At 40.8% G+C, this 24308-nt stretch overlaps 1 protein-coding gene and 1 long non-coding RNA gene across 2 annotated transcripts in view; both read right to left on the reverse strand.

Annotated features, from left to right (window-relative positions):
• dlg2 (discs, large homolog 2) overlaps positions 1 to 24308 on the reverse strand; it is a 176661-nt gene that overhangs the window by 85705 nt on the left and 66648 nt on the right. The window lies entirely within an intron of this gene.
• LOC308387538 lies at positions 4121 to 9182 on the reverse strand. Its single transcript, XR_013969962.1, has 5 exons — positions 8061 to 9182; positions 6684 to 6808; positions 6305 to 6400; positions 5648 to 5735; positions 4121 to 4799 (listed from the first exon to the last, which is right to left on the reverse strand). It is a non-coding gene; the product is annotated as an uncharacterized lncRNA (long non-coding RNA).

Genomic DNA, 24308 nt, shown 5'->3' on the forward strand with positions numbered 1-24308 from the left:
TTTCCTGCATATTCCAGCATATAAAATAAAATCATGTTTTGTGTTTACACTCTTTCAAATAGATGAAAGTAAAACACAGCAGAAAATAAATAGAATCAAAGATTCAGCGTCACTGAGTCCTGTCACTCTAAAATCTGGGGTGGGTGGAGGTTATCCCACAGCAGTCATGTCAGTGGGGGGATCCGGGTGTTTCATGAGACACTCTCACGGTTTAGTAACGCAGTGTGCTTACGGGAAAGTAACAGTAATCTAATAACCTTTGCAATAGTAATCCCTTGCTTTAGTCGTAACTTGAAAAAAGTAAGTAATGCATTACTGCCCATCTCTGGTGCTCACAGGTGGTGCAGTTTGGAGAAATGGTGGTGTTTCCTCAGAAGAACTACCAGAGTCACAAAGGGCACGAGTCCATGTCACCACCTCGACTCGCTGCTGATTCTGATCCGAGGCGGCAGATCAACTATCCACAGTAAAGTAGAAATAGTTGTGAGTTGTAGAAACTCTTTAATGTTCTTTATAGAGGCGCATGTTGTATAAAGCATGTGCTTTACATTCACTGCGATTTGCTGTGATATGTGACACCTGATGTGAGCAGGAATGGAGAACATGAATAAAAGGAAGATGTTTTTATTGTTTGGCTAATGAAGGGTGTAAATCTTTAATATTATTTTTGCTTGGTTATTTTAGTGTTTTTCTAAACATGGAGAAAAAAGGCATAAGAAACTAATTTAACTTTCTCTCCTGCTGCAGATGTTGGCTGTGATCTCCGAGGCTGGAACTGGAGAGAGAGGAGTCATCATCCAGCGTCAAAGAAAACATCCAGGTAAAGGGACGTGGATCACTATTTTAGCCTTAAATTATCGTACTTTTAAATACAAAAACATTTTAAAGGACAACATTTACCATCCAACTCTGACCGTAACACAAAATAATGATCGCCGTGAGTGTTTTCAAACTCTTCCTCAGATGGGCAGGCTATCACTGTCCAACCAGCCGACTTCAATAAAAGACTGAGACAGTCGGTGAAAGCAGCATTCAGTGAGCACCACAGGTGAGCGTGTCCCTGAGACATTCAGCATCTGATCCTTGTTGGCCTGTCTGCTCTGCTTTGGTAAGTATCCTTACCGAACTACAGTAACTGTAACGCAGTCGCTATACATGCCATCCACTTTCTAACTACTGATTACTTCCTGCCAGTTATTTTAGACCCAACACTGCTTCTTCTTGTTCAAACAGCTGGACAGGAAACTACACCAGTGTACTGTTTCACCAACACGTGCCAGGCACTGTTCCTGCCATTCATGGCTTAGCCCCGCCTACCTCAGGACCTCCCCTTGTCAAGTATTGATCATGATGATTATCATGATGACAATGAGCACAACTAAGACTGTAAAAGTCCACGACCATGACTGGTTTGCTGTCTCCTGATTATTAATGAATATCAGGAGGATGATTGTTAGTAAGAAATGATGACAAAAAACACAAAGTTCACCAAACTCACAGGTTACATTCATTTTGCTTTTTCTTCTTTACCAGCCACACTCTAACTGCAATTAAGAAAACAAACTTTAGAAATCATTGACTCAGTGATTTTATCAAATATTTAATGGGTTCACCCATATGGAAAAGAAATAGTAAAAACTTATATGTGATTACTCATGAAAGTGGCCACTTTCATGAGTAAATCATATAAGGCTTACATGATTTACTCATGAAAGTGGCCACTTTCATGAGTAAATCATATAAGGCTTACATGATTTACTCATGAAAGTGGCCACTTTCATGAGTAAATCATATAAGGCTTACATGATTTACTCATGAAAGTGGCCACTTTCTCATTACTTTCATACATTGTTTTCGTAAGTATCCAAAACATACAAGTTTCATTATATAATTTTTCAAGGGATCTTATATCTGTTTTCACTCTTATATGCTTTACATACAAGTTTCACACAAGACAGATACAAACTTTATAAGATTTATATATATCTTTTCCATATGGGCAGGTAGAGCCAGCTTCTGCATTACCAAGAACATGAAGTGTGAGACAAATTTACTGAGACACTCTCAGTAAGTTTGATGGGCTGCTTGTCTTTCTGTTTGTAACCACTGCCATGCGTTTATGAAGTGGCTGTTTGGTCTCTCCAATGTAGAGCTCTGGACATTCCTCGCTGCACTGTACCGCATGCACTACATTGTTGAGTTTGTGTTTGGGATGAACCAGTTTGTGTCTGAGCGTGTTGCTGGGTCTGAAGTACACTGGGATGTCGTGCTTGGAGAAAACTCCTCTGATAAACCTGCTACATAGGGGATGACAATGTTGTTGCGTTTGTCTTTCCGATCCTCCCTAGTTGGTGTCTGACCTTCTTTTCTGTGCATCTTTGCTGATTTGATGAAAGAATAATTAGGATAACCACATGTTTTAAAAGCTTCCTTTATATATGTGTGTTCCCTCTTTTCCCCTGATGGCTTCTTTCATGCCTCTTTCAAACCATCTTCTCCGGCTCTTTTAAAGGGACAGCACCTAGCCACTGGTACAGAGATGTTGAGGACACCTGGGTCAAAATCAAAACCTAAGACGTGGAATCCGTCACTGCTCACATCAACTCTGTGGATGTAACATACAGTTGAACATAAAGTTCACCAGGGAAGACACAAAGATAACAGTTTGCTATTCCTGGACTCTGCTGTGCACAATGGGGAGAATGGAAACCTCAACAGTGAAGTTTAGCTGAAGCACACACACACAGACCAGTACCTCCTCTGTGACTCCCACCACAGCTGGACTGGCCGATGGTGATTTTTCATTTTCATGGGCCAATGGGGTTTTCTTTGGTTTTGTTTTTTGTAACGGCATGAACAATAAAAGCTGGTGGATTGGCCAGATGCTGGCAGATGTGTAAAAATAACTCAGTTGTTTGGTGGTGGCTATGGTGGAGCTTCCACAGAGGCAGCAGGTGGATGAGGGAAACGGGAGGCAGGAGGAGAGCCCCGAGGCAGCCACCAGTCCGAGTGTCAGGTGAACTGAACTTCAGGTAAGAAGTTATGAGCTGCAGTCTCTCTGGGTCAGATATAAACCAAGTTTAGGTGGAGTTTATTTTCGTTATGCTGACTTTTTACAGTCAGTTACAATAACATGCTAGCTAGTACAATACTGCGTGCTAGCTAGCATGACGGCGTTTCTATACAGCTGGGTGGTTCTATGATGTTACTGATGGTGAACTTTATTTATAAGGTTAGTCTGTAGAGTTTCCAACCGTCCTGTAAAAACACGGAATCGTCTCGTATCCAGAAAAAATATTACGCGTTTCGTGTTGAGATGTAAAGGAACAGTTTGTCCCGGACTTCAGCTACAATGAAAAAGACACAAAGCTGGATTTATTCTGTTGTTATGCTGCACAGCTGCCTCTTCTCCTCTCATTCTGTCCCCTCCCTCTCCTGTTTCTACTTCAATCATGAAACTGATCAATGATCAGCTGATCGGCTTTTCTGACACAAGTCACTTTGCGCCAGAAAGAGGAAACCAGCGGATGTCGTGCTAAACAACAGCAGCACGTTTAAGCTTGATCAGCTGTTGTTAGAATTTATTTAATATTAATTTCTAGTATCAGCTGATGTTTGCTGGAGCCACAGCTGTAAAGCTGCTGGTCATGATGTCGGTTTGTATATGTGGTGAGAGGGAAACATGCAGATGAAACCAGGAGATGACCTTACTGAATCATCAGAGCTGTGATGGAGAAACAGGTTTACCTTTTAGGTGACATGGATGAGTTGAAGTTATGAACTGTTTCTGAGAGACAAATAACACCAGGATCCTTTTCTAAGTAGCTGACAGCTGGTAACTGTGCAGGGGCGGGTCTAGCAAAGCTTTTTTGTCCCAGTCCAGCCCTGACTCCATCACCCTCTGGAACACCAACTTGAAGTAATCAGGACCCTACAACACCGGGCAGAACATGTTCCCTCTAAGCCTGAAGGGACAAAGAGATATTTACTTTCTGCTGACCATCAGCTCAGATTCACCATCACCGTCTCTAACTCTCTAAATATGAACACATTTGAAAAATAAAGTTATGTTTACAAACATTCATATCTCAGAAATAAGCACAGCTGTTCATGTTTGCTATTACAGTTTTATTTGTCAGAGAATTATGAACTTTACATCGTGCATTGAGTTTAATAGGTCTGTCTCATGGCTGCACTATGAGAGCTGGAATAAACAATTAAAGTTGAGCAAACTTCAGCTAAATCTTGAAACAGTAGATACAGGTAGAAATGAGATCAGATTAATCTTTGGTCAAAAGCAGATACCTCCTGAGTTCAGTCCATCACATTAAAAAAGAAACGATATCATGCTTTTTACATACACTTCCAAATAATAGTCAAGCAGCTCAGTCTCACAAATAGGTAACTAAGATGTCTCTAATGCAGACGTGCACAGTGTAGTGCAAGCATTACAAGATCAGAAATGAAAACGTAACATTCATGTAAAACTACAGGCTCAGGATTTTAAAGAAAGGCTCTGAAAACAAAACTTTTTAAAACAGTATCTTTGCTGCGATCATCAAAATACAAAACAGACGTGAACAATTTTCAGTAACAAACCCTAACATTCACTAATATTACACATATCCAAACAACAAGGCATATGTCAAAGTTTTTGAAGTGAAGAAACATGTTGCTTTAAAAAGCACATGCAGTGTGTGGCCACGATCATCACACTGTGGACCATGAACGCCACTTCTTTGAAGCGTTCTTCTTCTTGGAATCAAAATGGAAGCAGAAACATCACGATTCTCTTTGATCTACCAAAAGGAAAAAGCAGAACATCGGAGCTGAAACCAGTCGGGTGAAATAATTAGGATAACAATAATTCAGTGCATTGTCTCCGGTAGTCTTACGATTGTTGGTATCTGCTCAGTACAACTAACACTCGGTGTCAGGGAACTCCTGTGTGGAAACGAGTGGTTTTTATGTTTTTATGTACGTATTTAACTTCCATCCATTTAACTTAGGAGGAAGAAATGTCAGTTTGGTGCAGGCTGGTTAGTTTAGACTCTGGGTGCATTTGGTGCCCTGTTGTCTGTAACTCAATGAGTTGGTTCACTTTGTGGCTGGGCTGCATGTGCGGTTATATCATGTCGGCTTGGGCTGGAGTACCTGTTCCCTGTTAGGTGTTTAGCTGAACATGAGTAGAGCTTCTAGCTTGGAAGCACATCTGTGCACATAGTCATACTGTCACTGGTTAGTGTAAATGGCTCAATGTGACATAGGAACCTTTTAATTAATTTCCATAACCCGACTTGTATGTCAAAGAATATCAAACCTGGAAAAGCTGTTTATGGTCAGAATGATTAAAAACTGTAAAGAGCTTTTCTCTTTGCGTGGAGCGTCCAACACTGTGACTCTTCCTTGTAGAAGCCGTCACTCCAAAGGTCTTATGATAATAATGTTTTATGATTTACTAAGTTACTGGATGAACATGAAAAGTACGTCCATTGTTGCAAATGACCATGGGCGTGACCAGAATAACATCCAACTAGACGCTCAAAAGACGTCCTTAAATGTCCTGTAAGTGACAGAACAGATGAACGAACAGGTAATCGCTTACTTGAGATGAAACCTGCCCAGCTACTTTGAAAACAGCTTCTACCTGCTCCTCCTGTAACTGGATGGCTTCTCAGGGCTAAGCCGTCCTGCAGTCCAGCAGCCTTTATGGTTCTGCTGTGATTCACCAGGAACTGTTAGAAAGACACAAACACACAAACATTAACATGTTCCACAGTCTTCCAGTTTGATCACTTTGATTGTCTCATCCTGTGGACAACGACGTACACGGATGCAGGTTTATTGTTAACTTTTGGAGGTTTATTTATTGAACAAATCCAGCTCCACTGTGATGCTGAGCTGGATACGCACTTAAGAAAACGTGTGAATAAATAGACAACAAACTGCATTTAACCAAACAGACTGGACCCGTTATTGTTAACTGAATGCAAGACTTTAACAGTCTCTTCAATGTAAGAATGCAGGTCCATCAGCATGAGACAAACCTGATGACACACTTCATATGTAGCACATTTACATTTATATCACACACGTCTGCTTTCCTGTTTGTATACAGGCTGCCAGGTTATCACAGGGCCAACACAATACATGTGACACAAAATCCACTGAAGTGTTTGATATTTTAATCATAATGATGATTATTATTTAAAATATCACTATAAAGTTTATTTATAAATATATTTAGATTTGTTTCTGTAACCTAGCATATAAAGCTGAGCTGTTTCAGCTTCTGACCTCTGACCTCAGTGTGTCCTCACTGCAGCTTCCTCCTGGAAACACTTCTCCTTCTTGTCTTCCCCCAGTGTTGTTTCCCTGCCGTTAATATCATTCACTGTACCTGAGGAACAACAGAGGACAAACACTCACTTTAAGAAGTACATTCATACAGAGGTGATCTATGGAAACGCACTACTCCACACTTTGGTAGAGAAATCAGTTTCTGTGAAACATTTCTGTAAATGGTGTGGACTTCTTCAGGAGACTCAGCCAATCCCACTCTGATAACTGAAACTTCTGTGGATGAAGAAACTGCCAGACACCGTCCTGGAAATGTTTAAGAAATACAAGATCGCTATATAAATGACGATCATGTTAAAATCACATTAACAGTTGTTGCTCACCTTTGTTTCTGATTTTAAAAAGTTGTATCCCGTCAGCTCTCATGGCTCAGAAAAAGCTTTTTTTGGTTTCCAATCCAGTTCTGCTTGAAAGTATTAAGGATACTTTAAAAGTGCTCCTCTGAAATCTGTGTTAAACAACAAGAAACATAAATTAGTAACAAAAACACAGTGCAGAAGGTAAGTACAGGCATTACACACCATCATCGGGCCTAATGCTCCTAAATCTGCAACTTCAAATCTCTGTGAGCTCTTCAACGTGTCTTCAAAGGGAAAAGTCCAAAACTTAAAATTTGATTATAAAAGGTTCAACACAGACACACAGACAGAGAGGTACCTTTTAATGTTTACTGGTAACCTGAGTCACTGATCATCTACAGCAGGGGTGTCGAACTCCAGGCCTCGAGGGCCCGTGTCCTGCAAGTTTTAGATCTCACCCTGGATCAGCACACCTGAAACAAATAATTAGCTCATTACCAGGCGTCTGGAGAACTTCAAGACATGTTGAGGAGGTAATTTAGACATTTAAATCAGCTGTGATGGATCAAGGACGCATCTAAAACCTGCAGGACACCGGCCCTCGAGGCCTGGAGTTCGACACCTGTGATCTACAGTATTACAGAGTCTGGCAGTCTTTGCATGATGTAAACCAGGGGTGCTCAATCCCAGTCCTCAAGAGCTACTGTCCTGCAGCTTTTAGATGCATCCCTACTCCAACACAGCTGAATCAAATGTTTGATTACCTCTTCAGCATGCCATCAAGTTTGGAAAAGGCCTGATAACAAGCCATTCATTTGATTCAGCTGTGTCGGATCAAGGATGCATCTAAAAGCTGCAGGACAGTAGCTCTCGAGGACTGGGATTGAGCACCCCTGATGTAAACGTTACTGTAAGTTTCCAGCTGCCTCTCAGGTGTGACAGGTGTGCCAGCAGGAAAGAGTAATAATAACCTGCATCCTGAGGTTTGTCGTGCAGGATTAAAGGAGCCAGGCTTTGTTCACACAGCTGGGATTGTGTTTTACACTGACCCTGGGTCAGTATCATACAGTTTAAACGAAGCACTGAAACTTGCACATATTTATTACAGATGCATTGAAGCTAATCGAGATATTTGCTGTGAATCTGTTTTCTGGTAACTTTATTAACCAGTAACATTTCTGTCTAATCACTGTTTAAACAGTAACCGCTTTATTACACTATAAGCTAACCTTTACACCATAACTTTAAGCTAGCGCCATAAAGACGGTCAAACGTAATAATATTTACAAATGCATCTCAAAGCTGTTATATGTGTATTACTAACACAACCACATTAACATTATTGACACTCGCTGACTTTTAATAGTCATTCTATAAATGCTGTCCGTTTAAACGTCTTACCTGTAAACACTGCTGTATCACAGGATTCCAGCCAGAGTGGATTCTGGAGTCTTCCACGCTCCTGTTAGTGATCCTCCATCTGGATGGATGATAACAACCTTCTGAACAATCTAGCAGGTGGAGATGGCCCCTGCTGGCCCATATCTATGGTGCTGATTTCTGCTTATAACGCCCACTGAATGGCCTGATGACATCTGAGGCCGGTGTCCCCAGTGCCTAGTGTTCGTTCCCAGTCTAGGTTTTGGTTATAAAGGTTTCCTTGTTGCCTTTCACATTCTGTTTTCATCTTAGTTCTGTACCACGGACATCAGCCTTAATAAATGCATTGTTGGTTATTAATATTCACCTGCCTGTGAGTCTGCGTTTGGGCCTTTCCCTCTACAAACATGATCTAGGTCTCGCTGATCGTAGTTGAAACCATATCACAGAACTAAGCTAGATGATGCTGATTCATTTAATTCACAAAACACCATTTAAATGCCATCACTGCCTTTGAAGATGTTTGCAGACACACAGGGACAAATTATTAGTTTAAGGTTACTGACTGGAGCAATAGATTTTCAACACAGAATTTCTGCATTCACTTGTTTTCTTCAGAAAGAAACTTTACATGTATCTGAACACAATAACAGATTACTATTTTTTAATGACCTGATTCAGTATTATTAGCTGGTCTCTCTATTGAGCCATAACATAAATCACTGCTTTGCAATGACGTGCTTTAACTTTGTAATGCTCAAAGTAAAACTAAGGGTTATATTCTAGTTTACACAAAGTTTAAAAACTTAAGCAAGGGTTTCAACTGTCACTTGAAAGCATTATACCAATAGCCAGAGGTGTGGACTCGAGTCACATGACTTGGACTCGAGTCAGACTCGAGTCATTAATTTTATGACTTTAGACTTGACTTGAAAAAATGTTCTAAGACTTGTGACTTGACTTGGACTTTTACACCAATGACTTGGGACTTGAATTGGACTTGAACCGGTTTACTTGAAAAGACTTGATATTTTACCCCAAATATAAAATTTAACATGCATATTATATAGAGATTGAAAATGTGACGTCATTCACGGGTAGAACCGCAAAGGATTCTGGGAACTCGTGGCAAGCGGTACTAGCGCATGCAGGCTTTCAATTAAAATCAGTTATACAGCGATAAAAAGAAACACAAAAATGTCAAGAAGCTGTTGTATTATTAACTCCAATAGCCGGTCGCATGACAGCCACGGGAAGCCGACGGGTAAAGAGATCGGTTGTTATCGGATTACGTCGTTGAAGAGAAATTGTTCGAGCCATGTTTCTGAAGTAACAAAGACGCGACGGATGGCCTGGATTGCAGCCATTCAAAGATCAAATATAACGTCCCAGAACACTCCAGCTCACAGGTTAGTCTGCTCCAAGCATTTACACGAAGGTCAGTATTTTTTAGTACTTAATACGTCATTTTCATAACATAATTGGTGATATAGGTTACAAGCAAGTCTGGCACTGAACAGAAATTGTCGCGCTATGCTCCTTTATTTATTGTGCATAAATAGTGAATTGTCCTGACACAATATTGCGTTTCGCCTCTGTTATTATGGTACATTGACAAAAACATATACTTTTATTCACAGGATAAAACAGGTTTTTTGTATCACTAATTGTCCAGTACGATTACAACATACAGTATTATTGTCACTGCTACATTTCTGTGATGCTACCAGAAATTATTTCCACTACTAATTAATTACCGTTGAGCTCAAAGGTCCTATTAATAAACGGTTAACGAATGTGTATTTATGACGACGATTTGTGAGACTGGTAAACTTATGATACGTACGATGGTCTTTCGTTCTACACGGTGCATTTCAAGGTCCTGCACCCATCCGTCGGTAAACTGTACCTGGGCTTGTTGCAGTGACCTGAAGTTACTAAACTTCATGAGTGTGTGCGCTCACTCCAAGAACCGTATGATTATAAATATGCATATAAATATGCTACAATGAGATAGCTGACTTCATCTAACTAGCAAATGTTGTCCAGGCTACGTTGGTGATACAGTTTTTTTTAATGTGTATGATATTTTTGTCATGCGATTTTAAAGCTGGTCCTACAACCGCATCCAAGAATAACATGCAGCTTATCTCAGAACTGTCGGTGAAAATTATTCTTGGAGCTAGGTTTAATTGAGCTGCATTTTAAAGAGGTGCAATTTCACAATTTGTGTATATTTTCTAAGTTCACTATTTTGTCATGTGTTGAGAAAAACACAGATTTAAAAATTACATGGTCTAATATTTACATTTAGCATAACTGCAACATTATTTTTTCGTTTGTTTTTTTTAAAGACTCGAAAGGACTTGAAATTCAAAGTTTCAGACTTGTGACTTGACTCGGACTTTTACACCAGTGACTTGAGACTCGACTCTGACTTGCCTGACATTACTTGAGACTTGAGGATAAAGACTTGAGACTTACTTGAGACTTGCAAAACAATGACTTGGTCCCACCTCTGCCAATAGCAAATGAAATTAGTTTAGACTTGAGAAAAACATTTGCTGATGCTCAAAAAGCAGGAAATGGCTATGCAAAGATACTGTGGTGTTTCCTATAGTCAAGAACTGGAGTGAAAATTATCATCATGAAAAGAGAGACACATAGTACAAAACAACAGTGCAGAGAAAGAGCTTTGAAAGATTTCAAAGACTCTGGAAAGAAAACTAGTATGCAATATGTCTAAGGACCACAGAACACCCGCCAGCAACCCTGCACAGGAATGGACTGCAAGGCTGGAGAGCAAAATAAGCACCACTTCTGCAGAAGAGACACCTTCAAGCCAGACTGAAGTTTGCTAACAGCAACCTAGAAAAGGATTATGCATACTGGAAGCACGTCCTTTGGTCCGATGAGACAAAACTAGAGCTCTTTGGCCATGTAGACAAGACATTTGGACAATTGTGGGGAAAATCTGAGGATTTGAGCACCTTGTTGTTCCAACATTACTGCACACGAGTCCTCACCTCATCCTGGTATTACACCTTTGGGATGAATTCGAGTGGAGACTGTGAGCCTGGCCTTTCCGTTCAGTGCCTCACAAATGAACTTTTAAACAAATGGTCAAAAATTCCTATAAACACACTTTCAAATCAAATCAAAATTTATTTATATAGCACATATTAAAAACAACAAAGTTGGCCATAGTGCTTCACAGTCAGTAAACGCATGAGACAATTAAAACAAAACAATAAAGACAGGACAGGAATCAATAGGTGACAACACAACAAGCCAACTCGTAAGAATCAAAAGCCAAAGTAAAAAGATAGATTTTAAGACGTGATTTAAAAGACTGGATAGACTCGGCGGCACGAATATGAACCGGCGAGGTTATTCCAGAGTCTGGGTGCTACGCTTGCGAAGGCCCGGTCACCTCCTAGGTTGTGCTAGGAGCATCTGATTGGACGAATTAAGTGCTCTATTGGGATTGTACAAGTGGAGGAGTTGGGAAAGATAGCTGGGCGCTAAATTATTTAGAATTTTAAAAGTGAACAAAACTAAAGTTTGTGGAAAGCCTTCCCAGCACAGTTGAAGCTGTAGTAGCAGCAAAGTGTGGACTAAGATCATATTCAACTCTATGGATTAAGTATGATTAAGGGATGTCACTGAAGTTCATATGCGTGTGAAGGCAGATGAGCAAATATTGTTAGCAATATTGTGTACATCACAAAAATGTTTGAGTATGGGCTAGTTAAAATATGAAGACTTTTCATATTCATATAAATATGAAAAAAGTCCCTTGTTTGAGCACACACTAATATAAAAACAATCAGTGAGTGACTGATATAGAGAGACCAACCTGCGCTCTCTTGCCACATACGTAGAACAGTGTTCGTAGCGTCAGACAGAAACACATTGACTGTCAGTGGTGGACCTGCCAATTCTGGTATTCTATGGCAAATCCTAGTTCGACTGAACTGTGCCAAATAGTGAGTACAGAGCCCACTAGAGCCCACTAGAGCCCACTAGTGGCCCTGCAGGCCACTCTCATGAATTCTGTTTCTGATTGTTTGGTCAGAGACATTCACACCAGTGATCATTGTGTAGGGTTGTGACAGTGCTCATCCTGATGGGTTTGAAGACCTTCTATGGTAGTTGGTGGTATAACGTAATGTATTAAACAATATATTAAGCTTATATTGCGCAACAAGCTCACTATCAAAATGGCTTCTATGTCACCTTTTTAATATAAAATCTGCAAAGTTTCATGCTAATGTTCTTTCTTACATTGAAAATACGTGGCAGACGTTGATGGCTTACAATAGCCAGTCATGTTTGATACTTGTCTTTCAAATGTGTGTACTCATAGTTAATGATTTTCTCCTCAATGACATTTTCCCTAAAAACAAGCTGTGTTGTGAAAACTGCTGTTAACTGTTGCAAGGTGAAGGTTTTGGATAAATGCCATTGTTTATGATTAAAATGAGAGTAAAATCAGGATACATCTGTTGTAAAACTACAGATTTTTAAAAGCATTTTTCATATTTTGCTGCTAGTCTTCTAATTTCACTGAGGTCTTGCAGCACTGAGTGAGTGATCAAAGCTTACACTAAGCCTGGTTAGCAGGTTGCGTTAGCCAAGGCTGAAGGTGGTAGTGATTACAAGAGAGATTTGTGCTGTTAGGCATGACTGTGGCCACCAAAGTAAAACAGTCATGGAGCATCAGCACATGAACAGTGTTAAAAAGAAAACGTGACTTGCAAATAATAATAATTATTATTATTTTTAACCAAAGCCACCTTTAAAAACCCTCAAGGTCACCTTAAATTTGTACTACTACATTATTAGGTTACTGGACACTAACATGCACCCGTCACACAAGACGTATATAACAAGACCTGTGTAACTGAAACACCAGTTAGCCTCCCTCAAAGTGGGCGTCATCCCTACATCACTACCTCTATCAAACACACACACACACACACACACACACACACACACACACACACACACACACACACACACACACACACGCTTAGTCATGATCTCAGACCACAGTAGCATGCAAAAACCATGGGAGTGCTGTAGGAACATAAAGGAAGCTGAGTGTTATCTTTAAAATAACAATGTCAGATGGAACATAAGTAGCAGCATCACTGATTTGAAGAAACAAATCTGATTGTCTCATTTTGTTTTGGTAAATTTAAAATACAAAAGAAAAAGTAGAACAGCTTTCACTTGATGTGAAGCTCCATGGAAGCTCGTGAGCAAGCAGGCGGGACTGAAGGGGAAGAATTGGTGAGTGAAAATGCAAACAGAAGGTCTGCTGGCTGAGTGATTTGCACACTTAATGGAAAACTAAAGAGACACAGGATGGGACTAATACTGTGGGTACAGAAGGATGTGGGAATGTGATACGAAGAATCTTTGACATGCTGTATAACGCAATAATGTAAGTAACGTGTGTGTTACTTTACTCGAGTTGTAACTTTTAGACTGGAAAAAACTGGCCACGAATGAATTGAACAGATTCTCCCCAACGTAAGCAGAAATCACACAGCAAAGATTGAATAAGTGTTGCAAACGTTAGTATGTGTATATGTAAGTAAGAAGAAAATGTAGAGTTTTAACAAGCTGAAAAAGCAATGACAGGTCACAGCTGCCACCTGTGCTACCTGCCAGTGTTGAGGAACAGGTTACATGCAACACAGACACATAATTCAATTACAGAAGTAGTACAGGTCAGCTCATGTAATGTGTTTTTTCTATAATTAAATTACCAAGGCAGCATATGTCCGTTCAATAACAATTCAGAATATTACAAGTAAGAAATTGGGACATAACTGGTGGCGCTGTCACTTGGTGTTCGCTCACTCTGTGGTAGAGTATCACTTCCTGTTCCTGCTCAAACACAGTGGTGTTTCTGAGTAGCTTATTTGCTTAGCAATTTAAATTAACAACTTTTAAATACATTCTTCTTTCATAGTATAATCTTCACGTGCTTCATCCGAAGCACACTTTCTGTGTACTCACTACCTAATTTATAGCCAAAGTATTCACTCACTGTCTCTGTACTGTCTCGCTAGCTTAGCTTAGCTTAGCTCGTAGCCGACTCGTTAGCACCATGGCTACTTCACCTCTCCCTCCTGCACTTTCTTGCTCATTGTGTCAGATGTTGAGTTACTCCTCGGCCTCCTTTAGCAGTAATGATATCTGTAACAAATGTAGCATATTTGCAGCTCTGGAGGCCAGGATTACTGAATTGGAGACTCGGCTTCGCACCCTTCATTCACCTGTAGCTAGCCAGGCCCCTGTAGCTGGTGCAGCCGAAGATAGCGTAGGCCCCGCTAGCTGTTCCCCGGCAGATCCCAAGCAGCTGGGGAAAGAGGGCGGCTGGGTCACGGTGAGGAGGATGCATAGTCCTAAACAGAAGCCCCAGGTACACCACCAACCCGTTCATGTGTCTAACCGTTTTTCCCCACTCGGCGACACACCCGCCGGGGGTCAAACTCTGGTAATTGGCGATTCTGTTCTCAGACATGTGAAGCTAGAGACACCGGCAACCATAGTCAATTGTCTTCCAGGGGCCAGAGCAGGCGACATTGAAGGAAATTTAAAACTGCTGGCTAAGGGTAAACGTAAATTCAGTAAAATCATAATTCACGTCGGCAGTAATGACACCCGGTTACGCCAATCGGAGGTCACTAAAATCAATATTGAATCGGTGTGCAACTTTGCCAAAACAATGTCGGACTCTGTAGTTTTCTCTGGTCCCCTCCCCAATCAGACCAGGAGCGACATGTTTAGCTGCATGTTCTCCTTAAATTGCTGGCTGTCTGAGTGGTGTCCCAGAAACGATGTGGGCTTCATAGATAATTGGCAAACCTTCTGGAGGAAACCTGGTCTTGTTAGGAGAGACGGCATCCATCCCACTTTGGATGGAGCAGCTCTCATTTCTAGAAATATGGACAAATTTATTAAACCCCCCAAAATATGACTATCCAGAGTTGGGACCAGGAAGCAGAGTTGCAGTCTTACACGCCTCTCTGCAGCTTCTCTCCTCCTGCTACCCCCCCCAAAAACCCATCTCCATAGAGACTGTGTCAGCTTCCAAAAAGACAAAAAACAAACTAAAAACCAGCAACAAACAACTTAAACATAAACAATTACAAAGAAAGAACAATACAGTATCCACATCTGAACCAAAGAGTAAAACAGTGAAATGTGGATTATTAAATATTAGGTCTCTCTCCTCCAAGTCTCTGTTAGTACATGACTTAATAATTGATCAACAAATTGATTTACTCTGCCGTACAGAAACCTGGTTGCAGCAGGATGATTATGTTAGTTTAAATGAATCAACACCCCCGAGTCATTCTAACTACCAGAAATCTCGAAGCACAGGCCGAGGGGGCGGTGTGGCAGCAATTTTTCACACCAGCCTATTAATTAATGAAAGACCCAGACAGACTTTTAATTCATTTGAAAGCCTGATGCTTAACATTGTCCACCCCAGCTGTGAAACTCAGAAATCAGTCTTACTTGTTATCATCTATCGTCCACCTGGGCCTTACACAGAGTTTCTGTCTGATTTCTCAGACTTTTCATCTGATTGAGTTCTCAGCTCAGATAAAATAATTATTGTGGGTGATTTTAACATCCATGTAGATGCTAAAAATGACAGCCTCAACATGGCATTTAATCTGTTATTAGACTCAATTGGCTTCTCTCAAAATGTAAAAGAACCCACCCACCACTTTAATCACACTCTAGATCTTGTTTTAACATATGGCATAGAAACTGAACATTTAACAGTGTTTCCTGAAAACCCTCTCCTGTCTGATCATTTCCTGATAACATTTACTTTTACAATAATTGATTACACAGCGGTGGAGAGTAGACTTTATCAAAGTAGATGTCTTTCTGAAAGTGCTGTAACTAAGTTTAAGAATATAATCCACCCACTGTTATCATCTCCAATGCCCCGTACCAACACAGAGCAGAGCAGCTATCTGAACGCTACCCCAACAGAGGTCGATTATCTTGTTAATAATTTCACCTCCTCACTACGTACGACTCTGGATACTGTAGCTCCTGTGAAAACTAAGGCCTCAAATCAGAAGTACCTGACTCCGTGGTATAATTCTCAAACACATACCCTAAAGCAGATGACTCGTAATCTGGAGAGGAAATGGCGTGTCACAAATCTAGAGGATCATCATTTAGCCTGGAGAAATAGTTTGCTGCTTTATAAGAAAGCCCTCCGCAAAGCCAGAACATCGTACTATTCATCACTGATTGAAGTAAATAAGAACAACCCCAGGTTTCTCTTCAACACTGTAGCCAGGCTGACAAACAGTCAGAGCTCTGTTGAGCCAACCATCCCTTTAACGTTAACTAGTAATGACTTCATGAACTTCTTCACAAATAAAATTTTTATCATTAGAGAAAAAATGACCAGTAATCATCCCACAGATGTAATATTATCTACAGCTACTCTTAGTACCATTGATGTTAAGTTAGACTCTTTTTCTCTAATTGATCTTTCTGAGTTAGCTTCAATAATTACTTCCTCCAAACCATCAACCTGTCTTTTAGACCCCATTCCTACAAAACTGCTCAAAGAAGTCCTGCCATTAATTAATTCTTCGATCTTAAATATGATCAACCTATCTCTAATAATCAGCTATGTACCACAGGCCTTCAAGCTGGCTGTAGTTAAACCTTTACTCAAAAAGCATCTCTAGACCCAGCAGTCTTAGCTAATTATAGGCCAATCTCCAACCTTCCTTTCATATCAAAAATCCTTGAAAGAGTAGTTGTCAAACAGCTAACAGATCATCTGCAGAGGAATGGTTTATTTGAAGAGTTTCAGTCAGGTTTCAGAGCTCATCACAGCACAGAAACAGCTTTAGTGAAGGTTACAAATGATCTTCTTATGGCCTCTGACAGTGGACTCATCTCTGTGCTTGTCCTGCTAGACCTCAGTGCAGCGTTCGATACTGTCGACCATAATATCCTATTAGAGCGATTAGAACATGCTGTAGGTATTACAGGTACTGCACTGCAGTGGTTTGTATCATATCTATCTAATAGACTCCAGTTTGTGCATGTAAATGGAGAGTCCTCTTTACACACTGAGGTTAATTATGGAGTTCCACAGGGTTCAGTGCTAGGACCAATTCTGTTTACATTATACATGCTTCCCTTAGGCAGCATCATTAGAAGACATAGCATACATTTACACTGCTATGCTGATGACACCCAGCTCTATCTGTCCATGAAGCCAGATGACACACACCAATTAGTTAAACTGCAGGAATGTCTTAAAGACATAAAGACCTGGATGGCCGCTAACTTTCTGCTTCTTAATTCAGATAAAACTGAGGTTATTGTACTCGGCCCTGAAAATCTTAGAAATATGGTATCTAACCAGATTCTTACTCTGGATGGCATTACCTTGGCCTCCAGTAATGTGGTGAGGAACCTTGGAGTCATTTTTGACCAGGACATGTCCTTCAACGCACATATTAAACAAATATGTAAGACTGCGTTCTTCCATTTGCGCAACATCTCTAAAGTTAGAAATATCCTGTCTCAGAGTGACGCTGAAAAACTAGTTCATGCATTTATTACTTCCAGGCTGGACGACTGTAATTCATTATTATCAGGATGTCCTAAAAAATCCCTGAAAAGCCTTCAGTTAATCCAAAATGCTGCAGCAAGAGTCCTGACAGGGACTAGAAAGAGAGAGCATATTTCTCCTGTTTTGGCTTCCTGTTAAATCCAGAATTCAAAATCCTGCTCCTCACATACAAGGTCTTAAACAATCAGGCCCCATCTTATCTTAATGACCTTGTAGTACCATATCACCCTATTAGAGCGCTTCGCTCTCGCTCTGCAGGCCTACTTGTTGTTCCTAGAGTATTTAAAAGTAGAATGGGAGGCAGAGCCTTCAGTTTTCAGGCCCCTCTTCTGTGGAACCAGCTTCCAGTTTGGATTCGGGAGACAGACACTATCTCTACTTTAAAGATTAGGCTTAAAACTTTCCTTTTTGCTAAAGCATATAGTTAGGGCTGGACCAGGTGACCCTGAATCCTCCCTTAGTTATGCTGCAATAGATGTAGGCTGCCGGGGGATTCCCATGATGCATTGAGTTTTTCCTTTCCAGTCACCTTTCTCACTCACTATGTATTAACAGACCTCTCTGCATTGAATCATATCCGTTATTAACCTCTGTCTCTCTTCCACAGCATGTCTTTATCCTGTCTTCCTTCTCTCACCCCAACCGGTCGCAGCAGATGGCCCCGCCCCTCCCTGAGCCTGGTTCTGCCGGAGGTTTCTTCCTGTTAAAAGGGAGTTTTTCCTTCCCACTGTCGCGAAAGTGCTTGCTCATAGGGGGTCATATGATTGTTGGGTTTTTCTCTGTATCTATGAAGCGCCTTGAGGCGACTTTTGTTGTGATTTGGCGCTATATAAATAAAATTGAATTGAATTGAACTGTTGTAAGAGTACAAAACTGTCTGACAGCAGACATCCAGAGTTCTGTGAGGAAAAAAGGGAAAGACGTTAAAAAGCTTTCAGATGCAACTGTTGCGTTTGGTCGCACAGTGAACTGTAATGTTCAAGCCCAAAGAGACTCGATTTCTCTTTCTCGGACAATAAAAAAAAGAAAAACTGCAGATTAAGTTATTAAACTGCAGTAAATAAGTTAAAATAAACTATTTTGCTAAACGTATTTGCTTGTCAGCCTTCATGTGCATATGAACTTATGACATTTTAAAGTCTTTCCACAACATTTAGGAATGTGTTTGTGGGAATTTTTGGCCTTTGTTCCAGAAGTGCATTTGTGAGTTCAAGCACTGACATTGGGTGAGATCGTGCTGCAGTCTCCACTCTTTTTTATCCTAAAGGTGTTCTACAGGTGTGAGGTCAGTACTTCGTGCAGGCCAGTCAATTTCTTCCACACCAAACTCGCGCATCCATATCTTTAAGGGCCTTGGTTTGTGAACTGGTGCGTGGACATGGTGGAACGTTTTGGAAGGTGCCATGCCCAAATAATGAAATTGTCCCAAATGGCTTGGTTATGCTGAAGCATCAGGAGTTCCTTTCACTGGAACGAAGCGGCTGAGCCAAAATCTTGAAAATAAATCCCACATCATGATCCCCCCTTCACCAATCTTTATACTTCAGTACAGTCAGACAAGTAGAGTTGTACTGGCAACCACCAAACCCAAGCCTCGTCCATCGGATTGCCAGACAAATAAGCAGGTAGAAGTCATAATGGTAGAAGTCATGAGTTTTTCAACAGATGTATGAGAACTTGATAACTTTCCTGGGTGAACTCCTTACATCAAAGGGAAAGTCTATAAATGATAAACATAAACCAAAAAAAGGAAGTTGAACAGTTTATGATTTATGGAGAAAAATTTTAGTTTTTTCGTTCTTAGCTTTCAATTCAGAGTTACAATCTTTATACTAGCGACATGCCTACTGTTTTAAGGCAACAGTGAAGTATGTGGGAGATGCACCAGTCTGCATGTTGCATATATTTTTGGCGCCAGCCTCCCTGTTACCATAGGAACTGTCTATCGATTCAGCTGTTTAAGTGAACTGACAACCAATCAGATCTGCAGCCATTACATATTTATTTATTTCTTCCTTAGAGTGAGAAGTTGAGCTGAGGGAGAAGAATGAGACAAAGAGTGGCTTCCATGAAGTACAGAAGAAACATGTGGCGGAATGAGCTACAATGAAACTGATCCGAAATTCAGTCAGGAGGTAATTATGCTGTAACCTCAGCTCCAGGCCAAACTTCTGGATTTGAGCCAGTGAATCTCTCCTAATTGTGCTGCCAATTCACTGTATTCTTTAGAATCTGAACAAAAGATTAAAAGGATTTAAGCCACCAACCTTCCAATTAGTAGATGACCTGCTTTACCTGCTGGTAGGTCAGAAGACAATGAATCAAACACCTGACTCGCAAGCAGTTCCATGGCCACGTGACGCAATTTCATTCAATTCATCAAGTATTGAAATTTCAAGATGAACTTCTCAGATTACAATGTAAGAGATGAAGCAAATCAACAGACTGAAAATTCAATATGAATATATACACTTTTTGGCCAAAAGTGTCCATTCAACCTTCCAAATCCCTGAATTCTTCCAATCACTTCCATGGCCACAGGTGTATAACATCAAGCACCATAGGCATGCTGATTGCTTCCAGAAACCTTTGTGAACAAATGGGTCGCTCTCAGGAGTTCAGTAAATCCAGTAAGTCCAGTTGTGAAATTTCCTTCAATTTCAATTCAATTCAATTCAATTCAATTTTATTTATATAGCGCCAAATCACAACAAAAGTCGCCTCAAGGCGCTTCATAGATACAGAGAAAAACCCAACAATCATATGACCCCCTATGAGCAAGCACTTTGGCGACAGTGGGAAGGAAAAACTCCCTTTTAAAAGGAAGAAACCTCCGGCAGAACCAGGCTCAGGGAGGGGCGGCCATCTGCTTGCTACTAAATATTCCAAAATGAAAGCAATTTGGAATAATAACATCTAACCCAAGTGGTAAGCCACATAAAATCACTCATAAGATCAAACTTTCTTTTTCAGTGTGAGCTGACTCCATGTTGGATGAAGGCGTCACCAACTTTCTGCAGACTCAATCGCTACAGACTTCCAAACTTCACCTGGCCTTCAAATGAGTTCAAGAACAATGTATACAGAGCTTCATGGAATAGGTTTCCATGGCCAAGCAGCTGCGTTCAAGCCCCAGCTTTGTGGAAACAGTTTGGGGATGGCCTCTTCCATGTTTCAAGATAACTACACAGCAGTGCAGTAAGGTCCGTAAAGACATAGATGAGCGGGTTTGGTATGAACTTGACTGACCTCCACGGAGTCCTCAATTTAAACCAACAGAACACCTTTGGGATGATTCAGAGCGGAGACTGAGAGCCAAGCCTTCTCGTCCAAAGTCAGTGTCTGACCTCACAAATGTGCTACTGTCGGGGCGACCGTGGCTCAGGGGGTTGGGAAGCGTATCTGTAAACGGAAGGTCACCGGTTCGATCCCGGACTCTCTGTCCTCGTCGTTGTGTCCTTGGGCAAGACACTTTACTGGTGTTGGCCAGAGGGGCCGATGGTGCGATATGGCAGCCTCGCTTCTGTCAGTCTGCCCCAGGGCAGCTGCCTCCACCAGTGTGTGTATATGTGAGAGTGAATGAATAGTGGCATTGTAAAGCGCTTTGGGTGCCTTGAAAAGCGCTATATAAATCCACTCCATTATTACTGGAAATGGTCAAATATTCCCATGAATATATTCCTAAACCTTATGGAAAGCCTTCCCAAAAGAGATGAAGATCTTACGGCTCAGACCATTCTCATTCCCGACACGTAACATACCAACGATTTGTCACATCCCGAGGCGTCCAATAGGAACGCAAAAGGTACCCTTCCGCGTCCTTATGATACGCGCCGGATTGTGGATGGAATCCAATAGAATGACGCTCCCGGCGGTAACACGCGTTCCAACTGTGTATTCCAGCCCCAACCCTAACATTAATCCTAATGACAGTAAAATGAAATGTACATGTGTAGATTTATTCCAAACAGTTCTCATGTTTCCTGACATTTCTGAATGCGTAACATAGAGATGTGTTGGGAGGCTGAAAGCATAACATACCGACAATGTGTCACATGGCGTAATTTGTTACACTTTGGGATGAGAACGTGTTGTATGGCTGCAAAGGGTGGGCTGACATTGTATTAACCCCCTACAGATTAAGAATGGGATGTCAGTCAAGTTCATATAAGTGTTCAATTCAATTTGATCTATATAGCGCCAAATCACAACAACAGTTGGTTCAAGGCACAACTGTTGAAGGTGTTCTTTAAGGACATGGTCACTACAGCCATTTCCATCTTATCGGCAAACTTTACAAACATCTGTCCATTTCTCTTCTTAACACCATACTTATCACTTGATCCATAACCTCACCTCTGTTTCCTTCCTGTCCATCAAAGTGTGCGCTAATCACACTCTCTCCCTTGGGGACATTCTCTCCAACTTACTTCAAAATTTCTCTTTATCTCCTGACATCCAACATGTGGGACATACTCACCGACAGCATTAAACATCCCCTAGGCATCAATATTCCTCCAAGAAATGACTCCTAAAATTTATGTTCCTATCTATGCCATGATACAATGGTCTGAATCCACCTCCAATACTCCTGGCCTTGCTTCCCTTCTACTTGGGTTTACACATAATACACTTGCCTTCCTTCTTTCCAGCATATCAGCCAACAGTTCCTTCACCAATCAGAATCTGACATTTAGTGCCCCTACATTCATCTCCACACCTTTTCTTCTCTTTCACTGCTTCCTGACATGCCTTCGCCCTTCCCTCTGCCTTTGTTTCAGCCAACTATAGTTCAATAAGGAGAGATCATTAGAATAAAATGAACATGATTTATTGATGTACAGAATTTTTATGGTTTTCTGAAGTACTCCTGAGCCCATGCGGTAATATCCTTTACAGAATGATGTTTTAAAATGCAGTGCTGCCTGAGGTATCGAAGGTCATGGGCATCCAGTGTTGGTATTCGGCCTTCCCGCTTTCATGCAGCGATTTCTGCAGATGCTCGGAGTCTTTTGATGATATTATGGACAGTATATGATGAAACGCCTGGATTCCTTGCAATTGTACGTTGAGAAACATTGTTCTTAAACTGCTGGACTATTTGCCCACGCAGTTGTTCACAAAGTGGTCATCCCATCCTTGCTTGTGAACACCTGAGCCTTTTAGGGATAGTACCTTTATACCGAATCATGACAAACACCTGTTTACAATTAACCTGTTCACCTGCAGAATGTTGAAAACAGGTGTGTTTTGAACATTCCTCAACTTTCCCAGTCTTTTGCTGTCTCTGTCCCAGCTTTCTTGGAACGTGTTGCAGACATCAAATTCAAAATGAGTGACGATTTGCAAAACAACAACAAAATTTATCAGTTTGAACATTAGATGTCTTGTGTTTGTGGTGTATTCATGTGAATATACGTTAAAAAAGATTGTATTCGGTTTTTATTTATGTTTTACACAACGCCCCAACTTCTTTGGAATTTGGATTATACATGTATACTGTATACCCAGTGTTGGGCAAGTTACTTTGAAAAAGTAATTAGTAATAGTAAATAGTTACTTCTTCAAAAAAGTATCTCTGAGTTAGTAACAGAGTTATTATAAAAGTAACTAAATTCTAGGAAAAGTAACTACTGCGTTACTTTAAAAAATGTTCAACCCTCTGTGGTCGAGGGTGTTTTTGACTACTTGTCATTTCACCTTTAAAAACGATTTATCCTGCCTTGTTTTGTTTGGTGCCGTTCTTTTCAGCACAACCTCACACGTCTGAATTTACAGTTATTTTTTCATTTGACATACTGTATCAGCACAGCTGATCTGAAACCAGACACAAAATATAAAATCCGAGTAGAAAAAGTTATGTTTTTACTGTAACAACCACAAACATGTTTAAAAATCATTCTCTTAACTTGAAATGCAAATATAAACCTATGCACAGGTTTTACAAACAACAAAGTTATATGCAGCTATTTACCTAAAATGCAGCCAAGCTGTTATTTTATAACCACTGAAACTATTTACAGAACAATCAGCTGTTCTGCATCAAATAAGATGCCACACAATCTATTTGTGCCCCTCCCAAAAATAATTTCTGTCCACTGTAAGATAAAAAAGCAGATCACAGGCTGATACCTGCAGGCCTGACAGCAGCAGGTGTGTCGCTGCTCCTGTTTCCACCTGCAGACAGCGTTTACACTGTTTGGTGGCTTTTTGGCAGCAGCTGTGACCTTCAGCAGTCGCCTCATTGTTCTGACACACACAACAACACTATCCACTACACTACACACTCACTTCACAATACACTACACACTCACTCAAAACTCTCTCTCTCACTCTTTCTTTCACTCTCTCTTGGCATCATCACTCCTAAAACTTCACCCTTGTCTTGGGTTGACATAGCGTCTTGGTTCCATGGAATCTTAAATTGATCATGTGATTGGTTTACCATGACTACTTTATTGTTCCTCAATCAGCAGCACTTGTGCGATTGTTTCGCCCCCCTACCTCCCGGTAAGCTGAAGACAGCCTCAGCACGTCCGCACCACTTTTTCTTGTTAGCAACAGTAACGGCGTTGTAATGATAGCAACAGTAATTAGTTAGATTACTGGTTACTGAAAAAAGT

Source organism: Rhamphochromis sp. 'chilingali' (genome assembly GCF_963969265.1).
Source record: "Rhamphochromis sp. 'chilingali' genome assembly, chromosome: 19".
Lineage (NCBI taxonomy): Eukaryota > Metazoa > Chordata > Actinopteri > Cichliformes > Cichlidae > Rhamphochromis > Rhamphochromis sp. 'chilingali'.